Source organism: Cucurbita pepo, chromosome LG01 (genome assembly GCF_002806865.2).
Source record: "Cucurbita pepo subsp. pepo cultivar mu-cu-16 chromosome LG01, ASM280686v2, whole genome shotgun sequence".
In the NCBI taxonomy this organism is placed as follows: domain Eukaryota; kingdom Viridiplantae; phylum Streptophyta; class Magnoliopsida; order Cucurbitales; family Cucurbitaceae; genus Cucurbita; species Cucurbita pepo.
Genome location: NC_036638.1, coordinates 11,254,928 through 11,263,140, shown reverse-complemented (window position 1 = coordinate 11,263,140; position 8,213 = coordinate 11,254,928). Strand labels below are relative to the sequence as shown.

Sequence of the window (8,213 nt, the reverse complement as noted above, 5' to 3'; positions counted from 1 at the left end):
TAAAAAAACAAAACTATATTATATATTATAATTAGAATATTTGAATTTAAAAATTGAAAAAAAAAATAGTGCATATGACACCCATGATGATAATTATTTTTAAAAAATAATTGTTATAATAATAAAAAAATTCAAAATACTATATTATTATTATTATTAAGAAAAAATGAAACAATATAGTATTATTATTATTATTTTAAATAAGAAGAAAAAGAGAGGAAAAAAAACTTCTCAAATTGAGCCCGGTTTATTTTGCCACTCCTTTTCCTATTTAAACTCATCTTCTTCTCCGTGGTCTACCCCCACAATTTTCTACATCTCTTGAATCCTCTATTTCTCTATTTTCTCTAAAGTCTCCATTACTCTCCCTCCAAATGTATTTTGAGAGTAAATGTAGATGTATTCTTCAAAATCCCAACATTTATAATGGTTTAATCCTAAATCGTTGAAACGTTTGAGTTTTATCTTGAACTCGTAAACGCGTGAGCGAGCGAGCGGGGGCAGTTGCCATTTATAAAAAAAAAAGAAGAAAAGAGTTGGGAGAAATTGAAATAACGAAGAAAACTTAGTACTTGATATGAACAACGACCAAGGAATTTCCATACCTCAAGGTCCAATTACAAGGACGAGAGCCAAAAAGCTACAACAAACCTTATACAGTTATATTCAAGCTATGGTGAGCTCATCGAAGGAAATTCTAGAAGACGTTGGTGACCTCCCTTATATGTTATGCAAAGTTGAGTTTCAAGACAGAGATGAATTAAATGCACTTTAAGTTGCATTTAATGAACTCCGCTGAATTTATCAAATAGTCCAANATGATATGAACAACGACCAAGGAATTTCCATACCTCAAGGTCCAATTACAAGGACGAGAGCCAAGAAGCTACAACAAACCTTATACAGTTATATTCAAGCTATGGTGAGCTCATCAAAGGAAATTCTAGAAGACGTTGGTGACCTCCCTTATATGTTATGCAAAGTTGAGCTTCAAGACAGAGATGAATTAAATGCACTTTAAGTTGCATTTAATGAACTCCGCTGAATTTATCAAATAGTCCAAGGATGACTAATAAGCACATTTAATTATTTGTATTATTTAATTATAGTTTAACTATTTGTTTTCATATTTAAGCTAGTTTTAAATATATGAGTTAAGGATAGGTTACTGTATTCCACCATTAACTCGCCATTTTAATAGGGAGGTTATGGGTATTTCCCAGCCCATTTAATTTTGGAGTTATGTATCACAGGTTAAGGTTTGTAAAGGCTATGTAAAGCCTTCCTTTTTTTTATTAGACAGAATTAATAATAGAATTTCTATTTTAGCTTTGTTGAGAGCTAAACTTTCTTTGCAAATTCTTGTGTTTAGAACTTGCATGTAGAGTCATTCAAGTGGTATTGATCAAACCTCTTGTGGAGTGATTCGAATCACGAGTTTAGAAACGAGTTTTCTTTACTCTTGATCTTGATCATCAAGGTAATCCGTTCCATACTTTCCCTTGGGTTGATTTCCATATCATTTTGGTATCAGAGCTTTAGGCTCAAGATCGGATATATGTTTCATTGCGCTTATCTCTTTTAATTCTCTTATTATTTTTTTTTTCTCAGTTTGTGTAGAATGTTTATATTCTATCACAAAAATATAAAAAAAAAAAAAAAATACATTTTTTTTTCTGTTCTTTAAAGTGTTAGATCTCGATCTTATCAACACTATATTCTTCTTTAAGATCTTCTAAATCAATTTTCTTGTTGGTAAATTGATTAGATTTTGCGAATAAGAAAAAAAAAAAAAAAAAAACCATTGAAAGAAAGAAAGCATATTGATGTTAAATGTCTTTCTTTTTTCCTCTTGATTATTATATGTAACTCTCATATGTTCCTACGTCTAAATTAGTCCTTAATCATTTTCTTTCTGTAATTCGTTTCTTTGTCGTTATTCGGATTGCTCCTTCAATACCCTTGTTTATGTATTGAGTGTGCGTGCTGTCTATTCACATTGAATTGCACTTAGCTCTACAACATAGCTTGTCTCACATCCCAATTTGTTTTTTGGAGTGTGATTTGTGTGTGCTCAATTGTGAGGGTGAGTTTGTAAGGGAGTGACACATTGATTCGAGTGTTGAGTGCTAAACACGAGTGAACTACATTTACGAGTGAATACACGTGAGGGAGCGCTTGTGAGGTCCTTTTTTTTTCTTTTACCTTTCTTTTGTAGCATGGAAAATCCAGACGACAATACTAACATTACTGATGCACGATTGAGAGAAGCACAACAACGAACCATGGAAAGACTAATTCGAGGAATAGAAGAGTTGACTGATCGAATAGGAAGATTGGAGATTCAAAATCAAGCACGACAGAGGATTCCACAACCTACGCCCTCAACCGATACATATGAGGGCGACAATTCTGATCACCACGAGGATAATCCACATGCGGTTGGTCATGGCTTGATGCGAGGGCGAGACCATGGAAGAAGGTATCATAATTTACAACAACGAGTTCCTTATGATGATAGAATTGATCGTAACGTGGGGAGCATCAAATTAAAACTTCCCAAGTTTTATGGCAAAACCGATCCAGAGGAGTACCTTCAATGGGAGAAAACGGTGGAGTCGGTGTTCAACTGTCATAATTTTAGTGATAAAAAGAAGGTACTGTTATGCATTGCTCAATTCAAACAATATGCTCAAATTTGGTGGGATAAATTGATGTCAAGTAGGAGAAGAAACCTTGAAGCACCAATTGATTCATGGTACGAGTTCAAAGAGTCCATGAGGAAGCGTTTTGTTCCACAATATTTTCAACGGGACATGGCGCAAAAGCTTCAAGCATTGAAACAAGGACGCAAGTCTGTGGAAGATTATTACAAGGAGATGGATACATTGATGGATCGACTTGATCTCGATGAGGACATGGAGGCTCTCATGGCGCGGTTTCTTAATGGGTTAAACACAGAGATTGCAGACAAGACTGATTTACAGCCTTATTCTAATATTGAGGAGTTGTTGCACATTGCAATTAAGATCGAGAGGCAAATCCAAAGAAGATCTCAACGGTATTCTTCTAAAACTTTTCCCAATTCTACTTCTACATGGAAAAAGGATAGTAAGAACATTGATTATAAGCATAGAAATCCAGAGATTAATGAGAAGCCTCAAGCTAAATTTGAGAAAGGGGAGAGTTCTAGAACAGGGAAAGAAAAAGTAGAAAAGTCTAATGTTCGAAATAGGGATTTAAAGTGTTGGAGATGTCAAGGGGTAGGACACTATAGTAGAGATTGCCCAAATGCAAGAATTATGACCATCAAGGAGGGAGAAATTGTTACGGATGACGAGGCACATGACGACATAAATGAGGAAACTGATGAGAGTGAGGAGTTTAGCGAAGAGGACCCTACACATATATCTTTGGTTACTCGACGAGCTCTAAACACCCACATTAAGGAGGACGGCCTAGACCAAAGAGAGAACTTGTTTCAAACTCGTTGTCTTGTTCAATCTGTACCTTGTAGTGTTGTCATTGATAGCGGTAGTTGCACCAATGTTGTGAGTTCCATTCTGGTCAAAAGACTTAATTTGAAGACACAACCACATCCAAGACCCTACAAGCTTCAATGGTTGAATGATTGTGGGGAAGTACGGGTAACTCAACAAACTCTTGTTTCATTTACTATTGGAAAATATGTTGATGATGTTTTATGTGATGTTGTATCCATGCATGTTGGAGATTTACTACTGGGGAGGCCATGGCAATTTGATCGTCGGGTAATGTATGATGGGTATGCAAATCGATACTCTTTTACTCACAATGGTAGAAAAACTACTCTTGTTCCATTGTCTCCAAAAGATGTATTTATTGATCATTGCAAACTTGAAAAGAAAAGGCAAGAGGCTGATGCAAAAGCAGAGATTGAAAAAGAATCAAGTGAAAAAATGAGCTTGAGTGAAAAGCAAGAGAGTAACACTCAGCCTAGAGAAAAAAAAGAGAGAAAAGCCAAATCAGTAAGCTTGTATGTTAGATCAAGTGAGGCTAGGAATGTTTTGCTCTCTAACCAGACTATTCTTGTACTTATGTGCAAGGGGTCTTGTTACTTTACTAACATGCTTAACCCTTCTTTGCCTAGTGATTTTGTTGTGCTTTTGCAAGAGTTTGAAGATTTATTTTCTGAGGAGATGCCTAGTAGTTTGCCACCACTTAGAGGGATTGAACACAAGATTGACTTCATTCCTGGCGCGCCCATTCCAAACCGACCAGCATATAGGACTAATCCAAAGGAGGCTGAAGAGATACAAAGGCAAGTAAGTGAACTCCTTGCTAAAGGGTATGTACGTGAAAGTTTGAGTCCTTGTTCTGTTCCAGTTATTCTTGTACCTAAGAAAGATGGTTCTTGGCGTATGTGTGTTGATTGTAGGGCTATAAACAAGATAACTATAAAGTATAGGCATCCAATTCCTAGATTAGATGATATGCTTGATGAATTGCATGGATGTAGTCTTTTTACTAAGATTGATTTAAAATCGGGTTATCATCAAATTCGCATGCATATTGGGGATGAGTGGAAAACAGCTTTTAAAACCAAGTATGGTCTTTATGAATGGTTGGTTATGCCTTTTGGATTAACTAATGCACCTAGTACATTCATGAGACTAATGAACCATGTCTTACGAGAATACTTAGGTAAGTTTGTGGTTGTTTATTTTGATGACATCCTTGTTTACTCTAAATCTTTAGATGATCATATTACCCATGTACGCAATGTTTTGACTACTTTAAGAAATGAATGTTTGTATGTAAATTTAAAGAAATGTAGCTTTTGCATGGAAAAAGTTAACTTTCTTGGGTTTGTAGTTTCATCTAATGGTGTTGAGGTTGATGAGGAGAAAGTGAAGGCTATAAAAGAGTGGCCTACACCTAAAAATGTAAGTGAGGTAAGAAGTTTTCATGGTCTTGCAAGTTTCTACCGTAGGTTCATTAAGAATTTTAGTACAATTGCTTCACCCTTGAATGAACTTGTTAAGAAAAATGTATCCTTTATATGGGAAAAAGATCAAGAACTTGCTTTTAATACTTTGAAAGAAAAATTGAGTTCTGCTCCTTTGCTTGCATTACCTAATTTTGAGTCTACTTTTGAAATTGAATGTGATGCAAGTGGAGTAGGGATAGGTGCTGTATTAATGCAAAATCAAAGACCTTTAATGTTCTTTAGTGAGAAGTTGACTGGTGCATCTTTGAGGTATCCAACTTATGACAAAGAGCTTTATGCTTTGGTTCGTGCATTGCAAACCTGGCAACATTATCTTTGGCCTAAGGAGTTCATTATTCATACGGATCATGAAAGTTTAAAGCATTTGAGAGTACAAAATAAACTCAACAGACGACATGCTAAGTGGTTAGAATTTATTGAAACATTCCCTTATGTCATAAGATATAAACAAGGTAAGGAGAACATTGTTGCCGATGCTTTATCACGAAGGTATGTCCTCCTCAATACTTTGAATGCTAGGTTGTTGGGTTTTGAACACATAAAGGATTTGTATCAACATGACATGTTCTTTGCTCCTTTTGTTGAATCTTGTGAAAAAGGACTCATTGTGGATAATTACTTGTTGTTAGATGGATTTTTGTTCCGAAAAGGCAAACTTTGCATACCATCTTGTTCCATACGTGAGCTACTTGTGAGGGAAGCTCATGGAGGTGGTTTAATGGCACACCATGGAGTTTCTAAAACTTATGATATGCTGTCTGAACATTTTTTTTGGCCTAAAATGAGACATGATGTTCATAAAGTTTGTGCTCGTTGCATAGCATGTAAACAAGCTAAGTCTAGGCTTCAACCACATGGTTTATACTCCCCATTACCAGTTCCTAATGGTCCTTGGATTGATATATCAATGGATTTTGTTTTAGGTTTACCTAGGACTAGGAAAGGTTATGATAGCATCTTTGTTGTGGTTGATCGATTTAGTAAAATGGCTCATTTTATTCCTTGTCACAAAACTGATGATGCAAAACATATTGCAGACCTGTTCTTTAGGGAAGTTGTACGATTGCATGGCATTCCTAAAAGCATCGTTAGTGATCGTGATGTCAAATTTTTAAGCCACTTTTGGCGTGTTTTATGGGGTAAGTTAGGAACTAAGCTCGTATATTCAACTACTTGTCATCCTCAAACGGATGGACAAACTGAAGTTGTTAACAGAACCATGACTACTATGCTTAGGGCTATTATTGATAAGAATCTTAAGACTTGGGAGGATTGTTTGCCATTTATAGAATTTGCATATAATAGGGTTGTTCATAGCACTACTAAATGCACACCTTTTGAAATTGTTTATGGCTTTAATCCTTTAACCCCCACTGACTTGTTACCTATACCGTCAAAAGAATTTGTGAATTTTGATGCAAATACCAAGGTTGAGTTTGTTCATAAATTGCACAAGCAAGTAAAAGAACAAATTGAGAAACAAAATTCCAAGGTTGCCACCCGAATTAATAAAGGACGTAAGATTGTCATCTTCAAGCCAGGAGATTGGGTTTGGGTGCATTTTCGAAAAGAAAGATTTCCTACTCAAAGAAAATCTAAGCTTTTACCACGAGGAGATGGACCTTTTCAAGTTCTTGAGCGCATCAATGACAATGCTTATAAAATTGATTTACCAGGTAAGTACGGTGTTAGTGCAACTTTTAATGTTGCTGATTTGAGTCCTTTTGATGTAGGTGATGGCTTGGATTCGAGGACGAATCCTTCTCAAGAGGGGGAAAATGATATGAACAACGACCAAGGAATTTCCATACCTCAAGGTCCAATTACAAGGACGAGAGCCAAGAAGCTACAACAAACCTTATACAGTTATATTCAAGCTATGGTGAGCTCATCAAAGGAAATTCTAGAAGACGTTGGTGACCTCCCTTATATGTTATGCAAAGTTGAGCTTCAAGACAGAGATGAATTAAATGCACTTTAAGTTGCATTTAATGAACTCCGCTGAATTTATCAATAGTCCAAGGATGACTAATAAGCCCATTTTATTATTTGCATTATTTAATTATAGTTTAACTATTTGTTTTCATATTTAAGCTAGTTTTAAATATAGGAGTTAAGGTTATATTGTAACCCACATAGGTTACTATATTCCACCATTAACTAGCCATTTTAATATGGAGGTTATGGGTATTTCTCATTTACTAGCCCATTTAATTTTGGAGTTATGTATCACATAGGTTAAGGTTTGTAAAGGCTATATAAAGCCTTCTTTTCTTTGATTAGACATCAGATTTTGGAATTGAGAATAGAATTTCTATTTTAGCTTTGTTGAGAGCTAAACTTTCTTTGCAAATTCTTGTGTTTAGAACTTGCATGTAGAGTCATTCAAGTGGTATTGATCAAACCTCTTGTGGAGTGATTCGAATCACGAGTTTAGAAACGAGTTTTCTTTACTCTTGATCTTGATCATCAAGGTAATCCGTTCCATACTTTCCCTTGGGTTGATTTCCATATCAGTACTACTCTCGGCCAAGCACGCTTAAGTGCGAAGTTCTGATGGGATACGATGCATTAGTGCTGGTATGATCGCACTCGACATGGAATGCGAACAAATTGCATTTAACGCATGCGGGGCGGCATGATCGAGGGGACGGTGGGTGCATGCATGTGCTCGAAACGGGCGGCGAGCGTGATCGAGGCGATGGTGGGTGCATGCATGTGCTCGAAACAGCCGACAGCGCCCGCGCGGACACTAAAGAAAGGAATAAAATAGCTAGAAGAAATTGAAATAATGAGTAAAAGAAATAAAAAAAAAAAAGGTGAAACACGAGAACTTCCCAAGTGGTCACCCAACTTGGTACTGCTCTCGCCCAAGCAAGCTTGACTGTGGAGTTCTGATGGGATTCGGTGCATTAGTGCTGGTATGATCGCACCCAACATGCAATGCGCACAAATTGCATCTAACGCATGCGGGGCGGCATGATCGAGGTGACGGTGGGTGCACGCACTTGCTCGAAACGACCGACGGGGTCCACGCGGACACGTCGGGGAGAGGAACGCGATGGGCGTGAGCGTCGAGCGGGGACAGTTTCTATTTGTAAAGAAAGGAAGAAAAGAGCAGGGAGAAATTGAAATAACGAGTAAAAGAAATAAAAAAAGGGGTGCAATAAGAGGACTTCCCAAGTGGTCACACATCACTACTCTCGCTCAAGCACGCTTAACT

At 36.7% G+C, this 8,213-nt stretch overlaps 1 pseudogene; it reads right to left on the bottom strand.

Moving 5' to 3' along the window:
* Nucleotides 1-7,806: 7,806 nt before the first annotated feature.
* On the bottom strand, nucleotides 7,807-7,925 carry LOC111782713 (annotated as a pseudogene).
* Between the last annotated feature and the right edge of the window lie 288 nt (nucleotides 7,926-8,213).